We start from the raw sequence: 26,169 nt of genomic DNA, 5'->3' as shown, positions 1-26,169 counted from the left end.
GCACCATAACAATTGCTTCCATGGGAGCTGCTCATGTTTCACTCAACATTATCTCATAAGGAACCAAGCTTTGTATTTTGAACTTGCTCATGATTAAGCGTTTTTGGATTTTCTCAATTTGTTTACATTTTGAGACAAAGGTACTACTGGCCCATAATTCACACCCATATAGTATCATTGGACAAACTAGGAGTCCAAAAAGTACTTTAATTGTTTTCCAATCTCATAACTCTGCGTCTCTACATCTATTTTGAAGAGCATAAAATGCTTTCCACCCTCCTAAAATTTTCCTCTTTTTGCAGCCCTCCCAATTAAGCTTGTTGTTGAAATCAATCCCCAAGTACTTGTACTCATTTACTTCTTCAAGAATGTTACCCTCAAAGAAGAACATGTGTTGGCTTTGCTTCCTTTTATTAAAGAAAATCATTATTTTGGTCTTGTTGATATTGACTTGCATCCCCACTGCTTTGCAAAAATGTTCAAGGACATATAGGTGCATTTGCAATCCATGGACCGATTTTCTAATCAATACAAGGTCATCAACATACAAAAGAAGCTTTATCACAAACTCCCCCAACCAAACACCATCTCCACCTTACAGATTTAGCCACTCTTCCAGTTTATCAATATATAAACCAAAAAGAGTAAGGGATAAAGGGCAGCCTTGCTTAACTCCAATGTCACTTCTAAAGCTTTCCAAAATTCTTACTGAAGTTCTAATTTTGACTTTCACCTCTTCATAAAGCCTATGGACAATAACTCTATAATTCAAAGGAATTTCAAGTTCTTCCATTCTATGTCACAACTTATCTCTAGGGACTGTGTCAAATGCCTTTTTGAAGTCAACAAAGCAGCAAAATACTTCTTCTTTGTCTCCCCAAGCCTTTTCAATAATGTGTCTCAACGTGATACCATGATCTACTATAGAATGCTTTGGCCTAAAACCTGCTTTCCCTTTTGCCCTCTTTTGTTTTACTTCTACCCACTCACTGATTCTATTTTCTACCATGTTGCCGGAAAGCTTTGCAAACAAATGATTAATCATAATGGTTCTATAATTGGAAGGATTATTAATGTTTCCACTTTTAAAAAGGGGTATTGCCAAGCGAGTTGTCGAGTCTTTTGGGAATCCTTGCCGAATGATGTTGTTGAATATTTCCATGATTTGTGGCTCAAGGGTGTTCATTCCCCGGATATTGTTAATTGGGTTTATTTTGGGTGATTGGGAGAAATAATCGTTATTCTCCTCATCTAAATTTAATTCTCGCAAATAATATATTAAGCTCATATTAATTTTATTATGGTATTGACTTGAAGCATGGTTATAAAATAACCTTAAACTTTGAAAAATATTTTTCCTTGCCTATAAAACAAAAAAAGGAAACTACAAATTCTAACTTTCATATAATTACTATATAAAAATAAAACTAAAAATACTACGTACTATTTAAGTTGAAACTACATTTTTTATATTAAAATAAAATCTAAAATTACTTTTCATTAATTAAAAGCTCATTTTCTTAAAAAAAAAATTAAAAATCTAAAACAAAATCCTAAATATATTTAATATGAGTAAAAAAATACCCTTTGCAAACTACTATTTAAAATAGCATGACTTTTGATAGCATAATTTTTTTGAATAATAATAATGAATCATACAACATTTGTGATATAAACATTGATTATTATCCTCATTCTAAATTATAATAAATGTTACACTTTACAAAAAAATTCAACTCCGAGAGTAATATACAATTTTCACTCTCGATATCAAATAATAGGTAAATTATAATGGAGTCGTCTAATAAAGTGGAGGAATTGTCCAGATGGCCAAAAGTGGTTGGAATCTGGGCAAAAAAATTTCAAAAAATCTTGTAGAGACAGTGTTTGAATCGTGTTTTTGATGGTGGAAATGGATTCAACACCATCAAAAACTTCTGAAACACTTAAAATTTTGAAGTTTAACAACTATAACTTAGACTTACAAAATTCCTTGCTGGATTTCTCTAAATATAACTACAATTTCTATAACTTTTGAAACAACTCCTCCGCCTCATTAAACTACACCAAATATAATAATAAATTTTACATCTTCAAAAATTAGACTCCCACTTCTACGTGATACACAACTTTCAAAATACCAACACGTTCCTATCAAAAAAATATACAAATGGGACGTGGCCGTGCTTATAAAATAAAACCCTTGGTGTGTGATGGGGTTTGTTCGCCATTGTCGTGCGCATATATAGGTAGGCATGTGGGGTTGACTTGACTTTGTAATGGGAAGGGGTTGGTAAATGCACGCCATCTACGACTTCATAAAAACTAGTATCACCTACCTATTTGTTATCCCATGTATATATATAGATTCCTGTGCCTCTTTAATCTACCAAATGACATTAAAAACTAGTATCACCTACCTATTTGTTATCACTCACATATATATATATATATTCCTCCGCCTCTTTAATCTACCAAATGACATCAAGAAAATGTGAGGCATGCACCTTGAAACTATAATGAAACATGGCCATGGAAAGTGATGGCCCATTGACCAACCACAAGGCATGGTTTTTGTGGAAGTGACTTCCCATCATCAAATATTACATGTCACAACAAAAAGTAGGTTTGTTTATTAATTTAGAATAGTATCCATGGCTTCTCTCACCTTCCACATGCAAATGGTCATCAACAACGTTTTAGTTTTCACTGGAGTTAAGGTGATAATTAAACTTTAAAGGTTCAAGCCTTGGTCTTGAATATTATAAAATGATTCCAAGCATATAGGAGCACTTTGTAAGGTTCAATACTCTTTGATGATCTAATAATCCATTTTACACAGGGTATTGACTTCAAATGTAAATGATGATAATATATCAACTCTACCTCCATTTCCTTCATTATTTTGAAATATAAAACAATTCTTTATGTATATGGTGGAAGTTATTTTAAGTTGTTTTTTTGGAAAAATATATTAATTTAAATAAAATAATGGGTATTTAAAAAAGTAATTTTCCTTTTCAATTTTCTATATTTTATAATTTGTTTAGATTCATTTTATCACCAAAAGGGATCAAATTTCTTTTCACTCTAAAACAGGTTTGCATCTCAAGATATTTGATCCCTCTCGGCGCTTAGTAGATTTATAGTTAAGATGCATCTAAACTCATTTAATTATTAATTTTATGTTTATTTTATTATTTTATTTTATTTTATTTTGATTAAGTCAAAATGTCAAACAAGATATTGCAATGTCTCTGTCATACTAGCTGCAAGGGATAGATCAATTGGTCAAGTTCTCGTTGCTAAGTACCTCATCTATCGAAGGTCACAAGGTCAAATCTCCTCGACGCCCCCTTGGGGTTAGGCCTTGCTAGTTTTACTAATAGGCATATCCCTTCGAGTTGATCTACCTGGATTTTCTCATGGATGTAGCGGCCACTCAATGTCTGTGAACCACCCTTAAAAAAAACCCTGTCATACTGGATTGGAGAGCACCTCTTGAAACAATTAATTATTAATCAATGATTTCCCGTATTTTATGCAATTAATTCCAAAACATTTAATATAAAGTTAATTCCAAAAATAATTAGTCAATATGTAGATAGTCGGCCAACAACTTAGTGTATAAATAATAATAATAAGTTGATGATGGTATTGGCTTTGTAATACATTTTAATTTTTTTGCTCAAAACTTTAAATGACCCTTTAGTATTTTTTTTAAGTGAGTGTTTGTTAAGTTTTATTAATCTCTACTTTGACTAAGGACTATAGTTTTTACCTCAAAGTCAAACTATGTTCACTGTGTATTACTTCATAAAAACTTTGTAAACATATTTGAAGTTTGATTCAAATTCATATTAATACAATTTATGTTTAAAAATAAGTGCATTTTCCTATTTGTAAAGTTTGACATATGTAATTTTCCATTAATTAAATTATATGTGATTTGACATTATTCTCTTATGTAGTTGGTTTCTTTTTGGGAAATTGTTAGAATAAAGATTTTTTTTTTAAACAAATTTATTAGTGGTGATTTTAACCGCATTAACACTACAATGTGCTAAGCTCTAACAATGGCTCTAACACTACAATGAACCAGGTTTTAACAATGTTGTTATCTCACCCCGTATTGACAATATTGTTACCTCGCCACCTTCTCTTCATCTAACAACCTTCCCACTAGCTCTAACACCACAATGAGCCACGGCTCTGAATATTGTGTTGCTTTGCCACCTTGTCATCGCTAAATTACCTTCTTGTCTCCTTACTGCCTCACCACCTCCCCTAAGGTAAAAGTGGCATTAAAAGAAAGGATAAAAGCCAAATCGATATTGTTTGAAAGCAGTAAAAATGGTGCCAACGACTATTTAGCCTATGGTCTTCATCATCTCGTGGAAAATCTAGTTATCACACATAACAACCCCGCCAAGTCAATGGCTGCTTAATGCCTCATGGAGATGTATATATTCCCTACTAAAATGAGGTAAGGGATAAGATAATACATGGATGTGTCAACTCCCCTTTCTTTTTATTTGTTGTATACAATAATTTGAGCAAGATATATATAGACTTTTGGCTCTTGAGGTTATCACCAACTCCTCACAACATTAAAAATTATAAAGTCGATTACCATCATGACTATAAAATATTAATGAATTATGAATTAATTTGAAATTATCTTCACTCTAACTCTTCTCCTTTCTCTATACAAGGCAAGAAACATGAAGCAACAAATTAGGCTTTTGAAAAAAATGTTGAGAAAATCAATGATATGTGTTAGAGAGTATGCAAGAGTAAGACATTTTTGTTACTATGAAAGGGAAATAATTTCATATTTTTCACTCTAATGAAGTGGGTTAACCCTAACGTTGGTAGATGTTAGCCTCCTAATTTGATTAGATTCATTAGGATCATAAACGGTCTAGGCCTCACCTTACTTGAGCTAACTGAGTAAGTCATTGAATATGTAGTTGTTGGAATGTGTCCCTTTGGAAGGTAATAATGTCTAGGTTATGTCAGAAGAAACTCTAATTTTATGTAAAAGGGGTATGATCTGAATGGAAAGTGGAATCCACCCATGGTATTGTAACTCAAGAATGCTATAAATAACGAGCCACACTTTATAAAAGGGAAGATTTTTCCACCATAATATAGCGGTAGTTATTTCTCATTATTTGAATTTAATATATATATATATATATATAATGAGAAATAGGTACTGCTACATTGTGGTGAACAAATCTCCTCTGTTACAAAGTGCGGCTCGTTATTTATAGCATTCTTGAGTTACAATACCATGAGTAAATACCATGGGTGGATACCATCGTTAAATACCATGGGCAAATACGATTGATGGATTCCCCTTTCCATCTGGATCAAGCTATATCCCACATTCATCACGGGGTAAAATGCTCTTGTAATGATCTATTATATAAAGAGGTGAAATTAAAATATCCCACATGTATTATTGGTATGTAATTCCTCAATATCTCTTGGTATATAACAAAGGTTAGGGAGTCCCATGAGATGCATAACAAAATATCAAAGCGTTATCTTTATAAAATGTGAAGCATTTGTGGTGGTGCTCTTTGTAAGATTGAAGAATTATGAAGAAAATAAAGATGATATGACTTTCATGTGGACTTTTCCCATGTGGACGTAAATGGTGTCTCCTTTCCTTTTGTCTCATTCCTTTTATTGATTAAGTGTTGTTATTATTAATAGGAGGTTAAATTAGTAAAGTTCTGTTTGTTTTATATTGTTATATCTTTATGCATATTTTCAATATTCTAACACAGTATTAGAGTACAATAATGTCTAGTGTGGCCTTATTATTGTGTCGATGTAATGCCATCTTCATTGTGCTGAGAAGCACTCTCCAACCTAATATAGAAGAGATATTGTAATGTCTTCTCCTGCAAACATTTTGACTCGGTCAAATTACATAAAAATAAAATAAAATAAAAATTATTAATTAAAAGAAAATTGAGGTAAAATAGTCAATTTACTATGAATAGTGTTTGGGCTTCAAATTTAAATAACCACAATTTTGATAACCATATTCTATATATATATATATATATATATATATATATATATATATATATATATATATATCCTTTATGCTTATGTGAGGATAAATTATTGGACCACACTGATGTGGCACTTGGTAGATGATTTTAAATCAAGGTTCGTGTAGGAACGAAATTTGGTAGGACCAAGGAGCGGGCACAATTGATAGTCCTTGTCAGCTCTTGTAAATATTATATCTGGATCGAGATGTGATTGGGTGGTTGTTTCAGTGTTATATCCTACTAACGATCATTTAAATGGATGTTTGGATAGTTTTTGGTGTAGTTTTGGGATGATCAATCACTAGGGACAATGGATTGTGAGGATGATATTTTTACTTTCAAATGCACAATGCTTTACATCAGCAATAGTTGGCCACTGATATAGATGACATGGGATGCAGAATGATCGGAATCTGGATTAGGGGCAAAAACTTGCTAAAATATCAAAGTGCTTGAAATCGATCAAAACCCAAATGACCATATCCATCTCGGCGATCCGATCCCAATGCAACTCGTTTCACCCAAAACGGAGTTCGTATGAGAAAGTTAGACCCTGATGACCGCTTTGCCAAACAGAGGAATTTTGAAGAAAAAAAGTACAGTACTAATGACGTGGCAGGTGATTGTGCAGGTCAAAGGATGTTCAATGTCTAACCCGGTCTCGCCAAGTGGTGCATTGTGATTGGTGAGTTGGCGTTTTCTAATTGGTTGGAGGAGAACCAATGAGAAGGTGACACATGGCACGCCCGGAGGTCACCACGTGTCCCTCCCCGAAGGCCTATGAGCATTGGGCGTAATAGCAAAATTTTGTTTGGCAAGCCAAGGAGTTGAACCCGTAACCTGGCCTGCCCTAGCCACACGCACTACCACCATGCCACAACAAGTTTCTTAACCACCAGGAGCTTGAGTTTGTATTTAAAGTTTAATATGTGGTGGTTTGGAGTTAACCGTTGGCGGTAACCGCCACCATGTGACCAACAACATAACCATAAACCCTTAACCGCTAGCAGTTAACCATTGGGTAACCACTAGCATTAACCACTAGACTTAACCACACATGTGACCAAAACCCTTAACCGCTAGCATTAAATGCTAACCACGCGGATTAACTGGGTTTAACTACGGGTTTAACATTAATTAATCCAAGCTTATCACTAATTAGCAGGATTAGTTTGGCGAAGTTTTGGCAGAGCTGACAAATCCGAAGCTAACTCCAAATTTGGCGGAGTTAACTAGAGTTTTTCCAGATTTAGTGGAGATTTCCTAGGAAAAACTGAAGAAGCCATAACTTTGGTAGTTTTCGACCAATTTTGGCTCAAAAAGAGTCATTCCTAGATGATTTGGATGCTCTAAACATAATGGAATAGGATGTAGAGGCAGAAAGACACTTGTGTATGTGATTTTTCTACGTTGAAGTTTAAGGAAGCCTAGGGCCACCAGGAGGGGAGGTCAAACCAAGATCAATTGAAGTCCAATTGCAGAGCTTGGAAAGTAAATTTTGCGATTTTTGGGTCTTCTGAATCCAATGGAGCAGGTTGCAAAGCCATTGGAGCACTGCAGGTGCATGTAATCAGAGAATTTACCATTAATCCAAAGAGGGCCTAGCCATTGAAGCAGGTCCAAGGAGATGTAACCTAGGAGGGGTGAACTCCTTTATCATTTGTGTGTTATGAGTTTGCTGTGTTTTATTTCTCTCCAATTTACTTGTTGCATATGTGTTTTAAACAGATAATTAAACTCATAAATTACTCATAAAAGGCACATAACACTTGACACATAATCCTTCACAATTTGGTTAATTTGAGATGATCCTAAACACATTTTAAATTACTAATGAGGGAGCTTGCATAGCATTAACAAGTTTGCCCAACATTTCAGATCACAGGATCATTTGGTTATTTCCTAATATAACTTTTTTTCCTTGGTGCTTGGAGGCTATGGTAAATCCTTTGGTTCGTTGTGACGAGCAATATAGGGATTTTTTTTAATATTTAATTACATATCCCAAGTAGCGGTTTGGCTACATTTATGACTCTCTTTTTTAATTTCTTATGGTGGTTGAACTTTTAAAGCATGAATATGACTATTTTATGGCTTGATGCACCGTCTTTGGGATAATGGATTTTTTTGGTAGAGGATTTTTTGCATCGTTATACACACACACTTAAGCTATTACATAAAATATTGCAGGAATATATTTCTTGAGATTTCTTAGGGATGATGTTGTAATGTCATTTAATTACATTATAAGTGGATTGTTGTAATTGTGGATGTGGGTTTAACACATAATGACAGGTGGTACGACCCCTCTTGGTATTGGATCTTTAGATTCCAAGGAACTAATATGGGTGACCATGGTCACTGAAGTTTCATTCTCCCATGCAAAGTTGGGTACCATCACTGAATTAGCTACCTTCTCCATCCCTAAGAATATTTATGAAAATACTCAATTGTTTGATCATATTTAAAATGGAAAAGTTCCTCGGAAGGTGGTGACCGATGCAAGGAATAGGGGATGCCAGAATCGACAAATACAGGTAGTGAAAGCAACGATAGAAGTTAAACAACTCTGATTTGGGTAGGATATCTTCTGGGATCACATTTAAGGGTTGCAGAAAAGGTCTCTTGTTGCTCGATGGGAGTTCACATACATGGACAAAATTCAAATGCAAGACTGGGTAAGCAAGCATTGGCGACCTATATTAAAATATAAGCCAAAGGTAAGTATGTTAATGAATAGATGGTTCAACGTCCATTCTTGACATAAAGAGGATGTAGATCTTATCATTGAGTTCCACTGGGTAAACGGGAGGTGTTTTCTACACTTACACCATTGATGTTTGGGTTTCAACCCACTAACAAAGACTCCACACAGGCATATGGTGTGGGTAAAACTTCTAGCATTACCATTGGAATTATGGACAAGAAGGGAAAAACTTGAAATTGGGAACATGATTGGGAAGTTTATTTACTTGGAGGAGTGAAACCTTTGTGCCATGGAAAAGCGAGTGGAATAGATGTCAGTGGAACTAAACTTTGCAAGTGGTTTTCCTACATATATTGATCTGATATGGGGAAACACTACATTCAGACATCGCATAGACTTTTGGGGGGCTCCTTTCCATTGCTTGGCTTACCACGAAACAGGTCACATGTTGTCTAAATGCATGTGATACTTCAAAATCGTGAATGGCGACGATGATCCTAAGCACATAAAGGACAACGTGGTGCAGATGGACACTTCAAGAATGGAATCGATGCATGCAGCTTCGGGGATGGGGTCAACAAATATTCTAGAGGTAACAATCATATTGATTCACCATCCTCTTCTAAGATTAGTCCTAATGAAAAGTCTAATATGATTGATAATCCTGGTACATCAGCGGGCAATGGGGCTTTGCTTGTTGTTATTCCATTGACCTAGTTTCAAACCCATATATCATAAGGGTGATGGATCTTGTAGTTATATATCTCGTGTTATTGATGTTGTGTATTCAGATTCTTCTTCCATGGTCCATAGCCAGCCCATCCTTGAAAATTCTAATGACATACCTATCCCTATGGGGATTCCTGAGAAATCAAGGAATTGTTCGAATTATCTACCTATTTCTAAAGTTCCTAGGTCAAATTATGAACCTAATTCTATTTGTTTTGAGTCCTTTCCTGGTGGTATATCGCCTACCAATTCAATTCAGTAGGCAATGATATTGAGGTCCTTATGCAAAACCCATCCATGGATCTACATTCTCTTACCATTCACAAATCCAAAGCTCCATCTCCTGGGCCTATTATCAGTTCCTCTCCAACGATGAATGTTACGATTAGGCATAAGAAGAAAGGGAACCCAAAGTTGACGTTGGGGGAAAATAGGTTGGTGACTGTGGCTTTGGACTTTTCTGATGATATGGACCTACATGAAGTATCTGTTATGGACTTTGTGGGATCCCAGGCTCTTAGAGTTTCAATGCCCATATTTGATGTTTCTCCATGAGTATTATCTCTCTCAACTATAGGAGCTTGGGGAATTCCTCAAAAAAATTATCCCTTAAACATTTGGTTAAGTCACTTGGCTTGGTGATAATTTTGATTCAAGAAACTATGTGATTGGAGATAAAGTCAGGCCATAATTTTTGTCTATTTGTCCGGGGTGGAAGATAGTATCTATTGATTCTATTGGATTATCAAGAGGCATGATTGCCACGTGGGATTTATCACGGACTGATTTTGTGGCTTATAAATTCTTTGTAGGTATATTTCTTATTGGGTTTTTTCATGGATCTGCTAGACGTGTTCATCTGCTCAATATATATTCGCCATACCAGGATCGTATGACTCTTTGGGATTGGATGGAAGCATGTGGCATAATGAAGATTGATTCACTCATTATTGTCAGTGACTTGAATCTCACGGTCTCAGGTGAGGAGGTTTGGGGATAGAGGTGAAAAATGGATCTGATGGGGCCATTCTTTAAAGATCTATATGAAATAAATTCGTTGGTGGACATTCATCCCAACCCCATCGTACCGACTTGGAGGAATGGTCAGGTTGGTACCAATCATATTGCTAAAAGACCAAATCGATTTTTAGTACATGCAAATTTATTGACAAGTTGGGGTTCATACGACCTTGGGTCTCTCCAACAACTCTTTATGATCATGCTCTGATCATTCTTCAGTGCAAGGGAGATCGAATGTGGAAAGGATTACCCTTTAATTTTAATAAATCTTGGTTAGGAAAACAAGATTTTTGTAGACTTATCTGCGACACATGGTCCCAATTCTTTGTTTCTGATGGATTATCATGGATGGAGGTTGTTAAGATGCGCAATCTCAAGAGGGTGGTAAAATGTTGGGAGCATGATGAATTGGTTGTGCACCAAAAATAGTTATAGGCAATTGAGGCGGATATGGTATGTTTAAACAACGAACAAGATGTTGATTTACTATCATAGGAACACATCAATGAGGTGCGGGAGTTGGAGGCTCATAAGCGACATATTCTTCGATTGTAGGAAGAGCCTTGGAGACTAAAAGGTCATGTTTCCTGGATTAAGGCAGGTGACAAAATACTAGAATTTTTCAGTGGTATGCCTCGATGGGCCAAGACAAGAACACAATTTGGGAGATCGTATCTAAATCGTGTGAAAAAATCATGAACATTAAGGACATTCAATAGGAGGCTATGATATATTTTGGGGGTTTCTTTTAGGAAAGGGAAAATGTTGACATAGACAACCAAATGGAGTTTATTAATTCCTTCCCACAAACGTTCTCGGCGGAGGAGGTTATGGAGCTTAAAAAACCTATTAGTTGGAGGAGTTATCATCTATCCTAAAACCTTTTGCCAAAGATAGATGTCTAGGACCGAACGGATGGACAGTTGAGATCTTCATACACTTCATATATATTATACGTGAGGATCTATTGCATTTGGTGGAAGAATCTCAATGTCTAAGAAAGGTGATAAGTGATATAAATGACAATTACATTGCATTCATCCCTAAGTTTTCTTGTTCAATTTATTTTAAGGATTACCAGCCTATTTTCTTGTGTAACATCACATACAAAATAATTTCTAAAATTATTGCTAATTGTCTAAAAGGGAAGCTACCAGATTACATATGTGTGGAACAATTTGGTTTTTTAAGGAATCAATAGATTCAAGATGTTGTTTCCATTTCACAAGAGTGCATTCATTCAATTAAATCCCAAAAAACGGAGGCAATTGTTCTTCAGCTGGATTTGCATAAGGCTTATGATAGTGTTGATTGGGTGTTCCTTAGGTTGATCCTACACAATATTAGCCTATCTGTTCTCATTGTGGATTTGATAATGTCTTGTGTCACAACAGTAAATTATGTTGTTTTGATTAATGGAGTACCATCTAATTTCTTCAAGGCCAATAGGGGGTTGAGATAGGGCTTTTCACTTTCTCCACTTATGTTTATGCTTGTCATTGATGGGCTAAGTAGGAATATTGCGATGGTTGAGATCGACAATAGATTTGTTGGTCTTTATGTCACTAAGAAGGTAATTATTACTCATCTAATGTTTGTCAACAATGTACTTATCTTTGGACATGTATCCATTTGTTAGTGGAAAGAACTTCTACTCATCATCTCGAAATTTGGGGATGCTTTTGGTTTCTTTATGAATGATACAAAATCTGCGTTCATCCATGCCTCTCAACACCAGGAGATCATATTCAAGATTTGTGCATTTCTATGATGTTGGCACTGCGCCTTTGGACGAAGGATTCATCTATTTTTGCTACATATTAAAGCTAAATCGTTACTGTAGTATGGATTGGCAATGGATAATTAACAAATTTGAGTGAAAGTTATCAATTTGGTTACATAGATGGCTATCAATGGGGGGAAAATTGATTCTCATTTAGTCAGTTTTGCAGAATCTTGCGGTGTATTGAATGCATTTATTTATGTTGCGCAATAAGGTCATACAAAAAATAAATGTTGTCATTACCAAATTTCTATGGCTCGAGGCAAGGAGGGGTAAAAAAAATCATTTGGTTTTCCTAGGTGACATTTCTAAGTCGATAGACCACGGTGGATGGGGTATAAAAGATTTAAAAATCTTTAGTTGGGCTCTACTATCTTAGAGTTTTTGGAGAGCCATCAATGGGCCGAGGATATGGAAAACAATTATTAAGGCAAAATACATGAAAAATTGTACTTTTGTGGAATGGTACATGTCAAGGATGGTATCGAAAAAGAATGGATCATGAATCTAATATAACTTTATGGAGATCAAAAAATGGATTATGGCAAATATACAATGGGAGATTGGTTCAAGATTTTTTGTGCAACTGGGGATTGATCCTATTCTAGGCATGAATGATTCTACTCTACTTTCTTTCTTGATCCTTTGACATCTACAGGAAAGAGGTGTAATCTATATAAGCCAAATTATGGATCATTGTGATGCTTTACACCCTTTCCTAAAGTGGAAAGGGGCCATGGAGCTGGACATTGTCGGCAAGGATGCTATGATATGGGAAAGGTATATTAAGAAGTCTCAATGGGTCGGGATCTCTATCAGTCATGTGTTACACAACATTTTGTTGTTGTCCCTGTACTCCCCGTCCACGATCCTGGAGGACCTCTACAGTGAACCCAACATGCTTTCCCATCATGAAGAAACTCCCAGTATGTCCTTCTTCATGAACAAAATATTTCCCCTTTGCATCACTTCCCAAGAATCTTCCTTTCATCCCAGTTTACAAGACCGGTGCTACTGACCAATTTCCTCCTCGCGCCGTACGGAGTGACTGAGCCTTTTTCCAGTCGCGTCGATCCTCTTTTGGAATTTTTTTAAATATGGAGCCGAAGCTTCCATGTCTAGAAGCTTCGTAATGGAAGTATGGTGGATGGTTGTGCTGGATGGAGCCGAGGAAGTTAGTTTGGTCTCCTTTCCCCTATTAGGATGGAACAAACTAAAGAGATAAGACCTTCTCCCATGATGAGAGGAACCATCTCCTGTCCATCCAAGCTATATAAACCTCTCTTTTTCCAAGCTAAAATAGTTTTGGAGTGAGTTTGAATGATCAGAAAGTCATCTATAGCTGTGGTGAAGTAAAATTATAAGTGCGGACACGAACGAATTCCTCTAGCTCGATAATGGGTCTAGCCAGAACAGATACATTCTATGGAAGATTTCCTTAGGTTAGAATAAATCAAGAGGGCCTACCTCTTGGTCACTTATCCTGTTTGATGATGTCCTTGCTTGCTGGCTCCAGCGATCTCTTGCTTCCTTCTTCAAGCTCCTGAAAGAAGTAAACAACAACAGACAACAAAGATAGTAATAGACAAATTGCAATTCAACTTACTTAACAAGTCAAGAAACATTAAGCCATGACTATGTAATATTACAAAACATGTAGGAAATCTATCGATAGTTACATGAATTAATATCAAAGAGAGATTACAACCATTCGTCTTGACGTTGTAGTCTTCCTTTGACAAGACCAGGTTCCCACACACTTCTGTTAGCATTCCACGATGGCTTTAAACAACAATAGTTTTAAAGCTCTTCCCTTTAGGCTTCACTCTATACCAAAACACACTTCTCCCTCACACAACTAGATATCTACAACTAGTAATAGTTTGCTTGTCTACTCCAAACCAAAATAGCATCAACACTCAACCAAAACTCTGCAACTATAACACTCACACTAGCTTGTGCTTGGGAAGAAGGGAGGTTTATATAGGAAATATGGATGGGAGATGGATCCTCTTCTCATGGGAGAAGGACTTATCCCTTGAGGTAGTTCCATCATTATAGGGGAAAGGATCCCAAACTGTCATCCTTGACCCCATCCGGCCAAACCATTTACCAGACTTTCTTTACGGAGCTTCTAGAGATGGAAGCTTCGTCTCTAATTTAAAAACTTTCCGTAACAGGACCGACACAACTGAAATACAGCTCAGTCGCTCCGGTCGACACGAGGAGTAGTGCTAATATCTACACATCGGCATGGGGAAGACAAAGGCCATTAGCGCCAGTCTTGTAACTGTGCAAAAAAGAAGTTTCAGGGGAAATGGTGCAAAAGGGAAATGATTTGCTCATGAAGAAGGACACAATGGGAGTTTTTTCATGAAAGAAAAACATGCAAGGTTCACTGTAGAGGTCCTCTAGGATCAAGGAACGGGGAGTATAGGGACAATGACAAAATGTTGTGTAATAGATGCCCCCTAAAGCATGAAGGTCGAACTAGAGTGAGGGATAAAATGCTTTATAAATTAGTGCAGGGAACCGGTCTACCATCGAAAAACCTGCAAGCAAGTACAGATACATATACATAAATTGATATCTTTGTCAAATGATACATGAATCGTGGCATGTACGCAGCCATCCAGAGAATGATCATGTAAATGGATCCAGGTATGGGCGCAACCATCCGTTAAAGAGGATCATAACGAAACGAAGGTATGGTCACAGCCATCCAATAACGAGAAGGATGACATGTGATAACTCATGGTCTGGTCGCAGCCAACCATCTGAAAGAGACATGCATATCATCACAACCATGTCACACCACTTCACAACCTGGACTTTTGTGATCTGAGTCCAGGGTCTTGCGCTCCAACACGACTCAATCAAAGTACAGATCCTAGCATGCAAATAGATGTGTTGACGTCGAACATGCTAGAAAGTCACTTGATTACCAGTCAATGATGTAAACTGTTAACAAGCGTGAGAGAAACCACCAATATTGGCAATGGTCCTCAAGGTACTATCAACACAATCCACGGAATGTGAATACAAGAACTGAAGTCGAACACCCGTGAAATCACTTGATTGAAATCCAATGATGTAAACTTGTCGTTGAGTGCGAAGAACTTTCCATTAGGGCATGCAAGCTCTAAGGTACTGGATGGGAGTCTCTCGATCAAGTTCTCGGATAATGAGTCGAAGTCGACGGAAAGTGACCGTGTCAAAGGAGGGCCATAACGAATCCCACATCATTGACGTGAGACAAGAGGATGCAAAATGATTTCGGATGATACAGAGAAACAGAGGTAAGTGTAACTGTAGAAGGACAACTCTTTGAACATATCGGCGACACAACTGGAAATTTGGCAGATTTTGGATCCATGGGATCGGTGGTCATGATGACGTGGCAAAGATAAAATGGAAGGCAAAAATGAATGGCCCAAACCTAGGAAGGTCAACGATGCAAAGGAGGATGTCCCAACTCGACACGAAGCAAAGAGTGTCATGTTCAAGAGTGAGCTTCTAACACGACTGATAGATTTCCAAATTCCCCCCCACCATTTCTGGTAGGTACCCCAATTACTTTTTAATCGCAAGCTTGAAGGGTATAGCATATGCTTGCACTGTAAGTTCATCCTTCAGACAAATCTGACCTAGTGAGTTTAATGAGCCCTAGGAAGGAGAAGCTCATGTTTGTCATGGTGATGAATCCGATGTCATTTAATAGTTTAACGAGTCCAAAAAAGGTGTAACTCAGTATCTTTTTCATGTTTAGAGAGTTTGAAAAAGACACATAAAAGAAAACTCCACATGGTCCCTTTTCATACATTTGTGTCTCTCGAGCCCAAAAAGGTAGAAAACAATACTTGAGAGAACCACTTGACCATTTTAGTCAAGGAGTACCTTTTTCGTAAATAGTGCCTCCCAGCCCGAAAAAGGGGTAAACTTATACTGGGTGCATGACATTTCGCATCCATTAACAAGTTCGAAACGACAAGGGCTCGACTATCTTTTCGTTTTTAAAGGGTCGAAAAAGAGCTGAAAGCGGACTCCCCATTTTTATTCTCTTTAACAAGTCAAAAAGGGAAAAAATACTCGGCAATCTTTTCATATGAGTTTAACGAGTCGAGAAAAGAGCTGAAACATGACTCATCATCGTCATCGAACATCCATCACCTGTCGCTACACAAGTAAGGTAAAGTGTATTATCGAGTCCTTGAGGTAAAAATAGGTTAAAATATTTACAAAACCTGTTATTTTCATGAAAAAATGAGTAAAAAGGGGAAAAGTAGATATATTTTTACCATTTACCATTTTACCTTTGCTGTGAAGACTTTTTACCCACTTTTGCCCTAATTGTTTCGAAGCAGATTACAGGAGATCCGGGAGGTCAATCGACGAGCTGTCAGTTCCAGGTAATAGCCGAAGCCCTAAGCTCCATTTCCATGCTATTTATTCATGCTTTTAGCCATTTTTTTGGATTTTTAGGGAGATTTTTTGAAAATCTTTTTTTTTCCCTTGGTAAGTGTGATTTCCAGGCACAGAATTACGCTGGCTGAGGGTGATTAGAAAAGCCATCCGTGCCGATTTTCCACAACTGTTTTTAAAACAGGCGCACCGACGCCCTGGATAGGGAAAAACCCTATGTTCTCAAAAATTGACTGTTTAAATTTGAATTTAATGTGCCAATGATGATTATTGACAATAATTAATGGCTTTTGCAGGAGAGAATTACCGAAAATGGTGGATTGGAAGGAACAGGAACATGAAGATGTTGATACCCAGGCAATGAATGACCCAAATTGCCTCGAGGCTTTGAGGGATCCTCAAATTCTTCCTTACACCAGGGATGTGGGCCCAACCTGAGTTGCTTCGATACCTGATAAGCCCTTGGGACATTAATCGAGAGATTTTTGTCATAGGCGACCAGAAGTTGGAGTTGACAACTTCAGATATTTACTTCATCACTTGACTTTCTCACAGAGGTGAGGCAATGAACTTGTATGGGTCACGTCTGATCAAGGCAAGCATATCTTCCCTGCTTGTCGCACATTACCCTGAGGCCCTGAAATCCAAGAGTGGGAAGATAGAGATTTCTAGTGTGCGGGATTTGACACTGAGGGTGCACAGAGTGGCGGGGTCCCAGGCGGTACATGAGACTAACAAATCGAAGTTCCTTTATGTTATTGACTGCACAGCTCCTACGATCTTCAATTGGGCGGAGGCCATGAAAATGAACACCAAGCGCCAATTGTCCAAGGCCAAGGCGGGGAATCTGAAGCAATTTGGCTTCAGATATGTACTTGTGACCTTCTTCCTGGAACGAGTACCACTGTTCCGGTATCAGCTGACTGAGGTAGATCCTCCTATGCCACATGATCCGTGGATGGCCCGCTGGAGTTGTTTGATGCCCAGGATCATTGGGGGTCAGCATATGTTATACTGACTTGCATTCTATTCATAGCTACGACGATAAAAGATCGTTGTGGAAAACTAGCCATACATCAGCACTGATTTATGTGGAGATCGAAATATGCCCTTACTAGATGGAGAGGACTTCGATGACGAAGGTAAAAAATCAAATTTTTAATTGTTTTTGGTATATATGTGCTTATAACATTTCTCTTGTTTATGCAGATGTTGGACCAGAGCGGCCAGCTGGGATGTCCTCGATAGCCAGGCGCGTCCCCCACCCTATTGATGTTGTCGCCCCTTATTAGGAAGGGAGCAACAATGAGGAGGATATCGCGAGGAACCTCGAGGGGTTAACTCATGGTATCCCAGAGTATGCTCGGATAGGAGACATGCCCCTTTGGTACCAGAGGCACACGGTGGGAGTCTCAAATAAAATCTGTTGATTGCTGAGTCGTGTTGCACGAGCTGTCTCGTGCTACCATGACCACCAGGCTGATTAGTTCCTAGGTCCAACACTTACATATTTTTTGAGGCCTGCGTGCCACGAATGTATGAGGCCTGCGATCTGCTAAAGTTATTTTAGACACACATATTATTTTTGGAATTATTATGTATCAAACATTCTCACCATATCTATATATATATATATATATATATATATATATATATGTTGTATTTTCTTGTCTATTATGGTACAAATGGTTTGTCTTATCTTTTACATGTTTCGTAAATGTCTATCCAACAAGTAATTAGCTAATGCATCTGTCAATGTATTCATGCATCTAGGAATATAATGATACGTAATATAATCAAAATGCCTTTCCAATAGACGAATACGGAGATACATACTCAATATTTGAGGGTTCCTGACAGAATATTGCCCATTGAGTTGAAGGATGACAAGCTGTGAATTCAGGTTGACAACCAATTCTATGATGCCCAGAGTGATGGCTTCTGACAATAGTTCGATGACCGCACTGTATTCAACAATGTTGTTGGTTGTGCGACCTAGGCAGATACCTTGAAGATCAATCAACTCATCGTTAGGGTCATAGATAGCCTATGCTACGGATGATAGGTTTCGGGTACTACGGCAAGCACCATTAGTAAAACCAACATGAGGAGTCGCAGACATCTAGAAAGTAAGAAAACATAGTAAACAGGAAAGTTGTTTGAAAACTACCACACAAAACCACGTTGTACAAAAATGAATCACACACTAATGTACATAAGTAACCATGCAAGATGACCTAAGCATAATACTTTTTAAGGTAAAGCCAGTTTCAGGGCTTATTGAGAGGATTTCCTTCATAACCAATAAGCTCATAGGCTCCTTTTTGCAAAACGCATTTCACGATATAGGGCCCATGCCACATAGGTTCGAACTTGCCTGCCCCAGCTTATTGTTAGCTTGGTCGTATAATAAGACCAAATCACCCTCAAAGAATGCGCGAGGGGAGACTGACTGATCAAAATGGGATTTGACCCGTTTCTTTTGTGCTTCGATGACCAAGGCAGTGAGACAGCGAGTCTCGTCCAGTCGTTCTAAATATAAGAGGCGTTCCTCTTGAGGTGATGTTTCGGGGAGGAGTTCAACAACTAACTTGAGTGAAGGAATCTCGCATTCGATTGGCAATGTTGCTTCCAAACCATAGACCAACTGGAATGGTGTGAAACTAGTTGCATCTTTGGTTGAGGTTCGGTAGGCCCACAGAGCTGAAAAGAGCATGAGATGCCAATTTGACTTGTGCATCCCAATAGTACGTTGAAGCATTGTGACCAAAACTTTGTTCATGGCTTCAACTTGGCCGTTGGCCTGAGGGTAATATGGGGTCGAGCCATCGTGGTGCAAGCCCAATGCAGATGTCAGCTCAGCCATCATGTAATCTCTGAAATGGGAGCCATGGTATGTGACAATGGCTTGGGGTACACCGAACCTGGAAATAACATGGTTAAAAAGGAATTGAGTCGTCGTCTTACCATCTGCAGAATATGTAGGCATCGCTTCGGCCCATTTGGTGAAATAATCTACAACGACGATAATATAGCCATGCCCCCTGGCCAAACAAGGGTTACATGTCATATAATCGATGCCCCATTTGGCAAAGGGACCAACGGTAATGATGGGTGTAGGTGAGTGGGTGGGGCGCGCATCTTGCGTTGGTAAATTTGGCATTCGTGGGACTTACAGACAACAAGAATGCAGTCCTTGAAGATAGACAACCAAAAATAACCAGTGCGAAGGATTTTTTGAGCTGTAGCATAACCAGACATATGACCACCACATGCCCTGGAGTGGCAATCATTGAGAGCTCTTTCAGCTTCCTCGACCATAAGGCATCGGCGAAGAACTAAATCAACACCGACACGGTATAAAGTATCACCAATAATATGATAGGGTTGGGAATGATGTCGAATCCTTCAATGATCATCCTTTGTCAATGCAGACTGAAATATGGACGTTTGGAGTTACACGATGATAGCACCATACCATGGATCAAGGGTGCTAAACAGGAAAAGGGTCTCATCTGGAAGTTGTTCATTTTCACCGACAGGGAGAGCCTTAGAGGGGAGGGAACAAATCAATTCGGTGAAAACAAGTGACTTCTTAGATTTGGTCGTAGTGAAGACCAAATCAAATTCTTGCAGGATGATGATCCATTTAGAATACTTTCCCCCTAGCAACTGACGAGTCAGGGTATAGGTCATAGGGTTGCATTCAGAAATCACTATAGTTGTACGTAAAAGGATATAGTGTCAAAAGCATTGAATATCTTGAACAACAGCCAAAGCCAACTTCTTGACATGTGCATAATGTGTTTCCGTGTCGAGGAGATTTTGACTAAGGTAGTAGATTACATGTTCGTTGCCTTCGTCGTTGTCTTGGACCAAAACCATAGCAATGGTGCTAGGGGCCGCGACGAGGTAAAGGAAGTAATCTCGATAATAGTTTGGTGGATGCAACAGAGGAGCATTTATGAGGATGACCTTGAAATCGTGAAAAGTTTTTTGGGCCACCTCATCCCATGCAAAGGGCGTTCCTTGTTTGAGCAACCGGGTAAATCCTGTGGCTAGCCCAACATAGTTGGGTATAAAACGACGGAGAAAGTTGGCCTTTCCTTGCAGGCTCTGGAGTTGGTGCAATGAGGATGGAGGGGGTAAATTTACAATGGCCTCGACTTTTAGTGGATCCAGGTGAATACCGTCCTTGGAAACGATGAAGCCAAGGAGTCATCCCAATTCCACGCAGCAAACACATTTGTGCGGATTTAACCGAATGTTATAGTGTGTGCAACGTAGAAAAATCTACAGAAGATGGTATAGGTGATCTTGGTTACAAGAATGAGCAGGAAGGTCATCCAAGTAAGGTTAGACATTGTTGCGAATATCATGAAACACGTAGGACATTGCCCGTTGAAACATGGCTCCCGCATTTTTGAGGCCGAAAGGGTGCTTCTTGTACGCGAACGTATCCCATGGGCAAATAAATGTTGTCTTTTCTTGATTGGTCGGTGCGATATTAATTTGGTTATAACCAAAAAAACCGTCCATAAAGGAAAAGATCTCTCTCCCAGCACATTCATCAATGATTTGATCAATGAAGGGAATAGGATAGTTGTCTTTAGGACATGCACGATTAAGATCTCAATAATCCATGTAAATGCGGATAGTTCCTTGTTTTTCAGTCACCGGGACAATATTGGACACCTAGTCTGTAGGGGGGATGGGATAGATGAACCCAGCCTTGAGAAGCTTTTCAACTTCACCCTTAATGGCAGCAGCCTTCCTAGGGTGCACCTGGCGAATCCGTTGGTGAACGGGCTTCACGTGCGGATACATTCGTATTTCGTGAACCACAATGCTAGGATCAATGCCAGGCATTTCTTCGTAAGACCATGCAAACACATCATGAAATTCCTGAAATAGACGAGTATATGTCTTGATCTCATCTAGAGAACAAGATACTCGAATATGAACATGTTCAATGATACCGAGTTTGATAGAAATGTCAATTGGCATCGTTTGGGTAATATTACCCAAATTTCCTTCCAACCATACTTCATGGGTAACAGTCAGTGGCGAAAATGGAGAAGAGGACTCTTCGAAAGTGGTAGACATAATCGTCGAGCGAGGCAGAAATGAGGAGCGATGATGAGTATCGATCCATGGTGGTTCCTCGAGAGATGTGATTTCCATGATACCTTCGTTAGCGAGGAAGGTCTCGGCTAAGGGATCAGACGATTCTAAAGTTCCAAGCCAGGGGGATTGAGAGTACACATCGAGAGAGGTCTTTGACATATGAGAATAAGAGGATGTAGAGTTCAAAGCCGAAACAATTTCCACGTAATTGACTTTGACGGGACTAAGTGGCATAACCTTGCCCCAAGTATCAACAAGATCTGGTGCAGGTATGACCCAAGGATAAGATTTGACCGAGATCATGTTGACAGAGGCAACATGTGGAGGTGGGACTGGAAAAATTCCCATTAAGGCAGAATCTTTGAAGAGACCTGCCACCACACTCTCATAGGGAGCACCAGAGTGCTTACGTACAAAACATTGCCATCCGAGGAGGAAGAGGCAAAGAAAGACAGCTGATCGAAGGTGACAATTCTCCCTTGATGGGGAAAATGAATCACGCGAAACAAGGAAGAGGCCACGACGTGCATGGCATGAGTCCAACTTCGGCCGAGTAAAATATTGTAATTGAGATTGACATCGACAATTTCTACTTCGACTTGCACTGTCTTGACTTCCAGGGTGATGGCAAGGTTAGGTAAGACACCGAAGGGTTGCGAATTGTGCCCATCAAAAGCTTCCAAAGTGTTCAGAGATTGGTTCAGTGCAGGGGAACTAATATCCTTCCAACATGCAGTTGACATGATGGAGGTGGAAGCACCTGCATTGATGACAGTGCGGTGGATGGTCTTCTCATTGATGATTACCTGAATAAGAAAGGCAATCTGATGAGGGGGGCCATGGAACATGGTTTTCTAGATAAAAACATATCAAATTGGAATCAGTAGGATGGATGCCCCCGATAGCTGATAGCAAGGATTTCTGCTGCGAGTGGCAGCTTTGGAGTACCTCGAGAGTCGACATGGTTGATAGCGCCTGAGCCAAATCCTCAACAATATTATAGTGCTGAGCAGCTCGGGCGTCGAGATTATATGAGGATTTCCATAGCACATTGTTGGAGAGGTAAATCCCCTCTACGGATAGAGGCGATCCCTACTAGCCCAGAATGGGTCTAGCAACAATCAATCAATGCTACTGTGCAAGTTCCTAATTGCAAGTAAAAGATAGGCAAAGAACACCTACTTGGATTCCAACGCTATTGTTTGACGAAGAGATGCCGCTCTCGCTCCTTCGCTCTGGCCGGTCACAATCTTCGACGATCTCCGTGAATAGATACCTGCACACACGAAGAGAAAGACAAACACAAGCATGAAATCTAATAAAAGCAATTATACATCAGTCAGAAAGGATGTAATTCACATTAACCATTACAAAGACAAATGAGAATGGAACCATAACAGTAGTCATCTATTATTAATCAATAACAGAGAAAGGTACAACCAAAGTTCTGACGCTGAGTCCTTCTCTAGAGGGTCCAACCAGCAAGTCTCTTAAGCATTCACCCTTGGAGGTAGATTCTCCCAAAACAAAAGCTCTCTCTCACACAAGCAATACCCACAACCTTCCTTAAGATTTCTCTAGCAAATCCACACTTGTCACACCAACTACCTATTAGCAGCAGCAGTCTAAGTACTATGAATTCCACACTATCCAAAACTAGCTGCTCATGGTAATGGTAGAGGTTTAAATAGAGAAAAAGTCTCCATGAATGGTGGGAGGACAAGCTTATCTTCAAGGAAGGTGGTTCCAAATGACGAACAGACATGCCATAGAAGGTAGGGCGACATTCACAAGGCCAACAACCGGGTCTGGAGTCATCTGGAAGGCCGGCTGTTAGAACAAACTCGCCCAAACTGGATCAGCGCGGGTCCATAACTGCACTGGAGCGCTGACATCGCAGCTGAATAACAAAGAAGGTCATGTCAGCGCGATCAGATATGAATAACAAACGCGCTAGCTCATGAAATTCGATCAGCGCGGGAAACACGTGTTCTTCCGCGCTGACAGCGCATTTGGTCTGTTATGGAGCGCCCATCAGCGCGGTTATTTTGCCAAAAGTCGCGCTGATAGCAAAAACTTTGGCAAAGTGGGTCATTTGGCCAGTTTAGAGAGCATGAGCATGGTGCATTTGATTTCATGACACAGTAGGGAGACTGACAAGGACGGATCGCATCAGCGTACTACCATGGGGCGGGACCTCCGCACATACATACGGGCGACCCGATGGGCTAGACCCAACGGCGCTACAAATGATTTCCTATAAAATTTCAAGTCCATGCCTTATTAGTTTTTAATGTATTTGGTATATTTTTGTTATGTAACGAAAATTACAAAGGAAGCCTAGGAGCCTTGCAATTATGATGAAGCCCGGACCCAAAAGGGTGTAGGAATGGAATTTAATAATTTTTGAAATCCGAAAAGGTCGTTTTCAAGGTTTTAATGTTTTTCGCATATTTCAGAAATATAAAGAAATACACAGGGTAGGCTTCTTTGCGACTTGCGACAACAACAAGGGCAGACTTGGGAGACTGATAAGTTGCGTCTAATGATTTTTTAAGTCTGAAAGGGACAAGAATAGGCAAGATTTTCACAGTGTCACTACGTTTTCTGTTTTAAACAGAAAACAGTCCTGTATTGACAGAAAGGGGCCATTTAGAGGGATATAAGGGTTCGAAGACCCATTGTACCATAAAGCAGAGCCCGGGAGACATATTGCTAGGAAAAAAGAGCTTGGAAAGGGAAAGAGAAGAGACATTCCACCACATAGAAACATCATGGAGCACGCATAACTAGCCTGGAACAGAATCGGCCATGAAGCATAATAGACAATGCATCTTTTCCATAACAGAATAATCAATTGTGGGGCATCTCTAGCACGAGGGAGCTCCCAGACAGCGCAAAAAACTACCCAAAATATTTGAATATAGTTAGTCTTTTGTCGGAAGAATAAACCGCCAAGCCACACTTGCCTTCAGGGAATCAAAGCGGTTAACAATGCAGATCGAATAGATTAAGACTCTGAGCCTTCTAGAGAGCTCAAGAGCATTGTAAAGGGCCTATAAAAGGCAGAAAACTAAATGTAATAAGGGTACAACTTTTGGAGATTATTCTAGCTCTGTTCCTTCAAGATTCTCATCTGCATTGTTTAGCAATACAAGCTTCTTTTGCTATTATATGTTCAATGTCCATTTCTCTTCTTTCCTATGCTTTCACTTGAACAATTTGTTCAAGTTTTCTTTGTGTTTAAGGCCAGATAACTGTCATCTTATCTCTGCTTTGATATATTAGATTTGCAAGCTTCTTTGCTGCCTGTAGCTAGCCATTTATATGTGTTATTATATATGCATCTGCCAATATAGTCATTAATCTTATTTGTTGCCTATAGCCAACCATTCATACATGTTCATGTATGCAATCCGTTGGTACTGTTAATATTCTCCATCTATCCATTAAATCTACAAACTATTGAGAATTAGTGGTCTAAAGCCTTGTGTTGTTGAGGGTGTTCATGCATGTCTTGAATAAGAATAGAGCTGAAATGGTTATCTGACTTGATCCAAACCATCATCCATTCCAATAGTTCTGAGAACAATATTGAAGATTATATGTTACCAAGCATCTCTGAGCTGCAACCTAGGGGAGTTTCCTAGAGTGCTAACATAATTGGTGTCGTTGCTGGGGAAAGTAAATTGAAGCTCATCTTCCCTGGGAAACGACATAGATCCAGCTTTGATGATAGACAAAGTCTGGGCATATTTTTTATTGTAATCATCTATCTGGTGACTCTATTGGAGACCGAACCTCTTGCCGACTCCACTTCATAGTTCTGGCTCAGTTTGTGAGGCATACTCAGAGACATCCTCAAAAGCTACAAGTTGACCCAGTACCTGACCCTGAAAAGATCATCAAAGAAAGAAAGTTATTGCAGAAAGGAGCATCAGGTTCAGGTAAACCTAAACAATCTCCTATATCTCATCAAGAAAGGCTTGTAATAGAACAAATACATGTTGAGAGTATAGCATCTAATACTAGCAGTGAAGAAAAACTTTCAGAGATTCATAAATCTCCTTGTTCTTTAGGTTCTCCTTTTGCTTTAAGCCTAAAGGAAAACTCACCTCCTATCCATCATAATCCTTTAGTCCTGTCAGTCACTTCTCAACCCTCTATCATTCAGACTGCCAGTACTCTTTTAGCCACCCCAGCTATGGCAGGTCCACAAGCACTTACCAAAATGGAAAGAATCATAGCTGCTAGGTATGGACCCCTAATACTGCCCACTCCTTTGAATGCCATGCCTACTGGAG

The sequence above is a fragment of the Pinus tabuliformis genome, chromosome 1_2, assembly GCF_031772625.1.
Source record: "Pinus tabuliformis cultivar Carrire ecotype Pingquan chromosome 1_2, CPIR1, whole genome shotgun sequence".
In the NCBI taxonomy this organism is placed as follows: Eukaryota; Viridiplantae; Streptophyta; class Pinopsida; order Pinales; family Pinaceae; genus Pinus; species Pinus tabuliformis.
Note: the sequence above shows the minus strand (reverse complement) of the source record.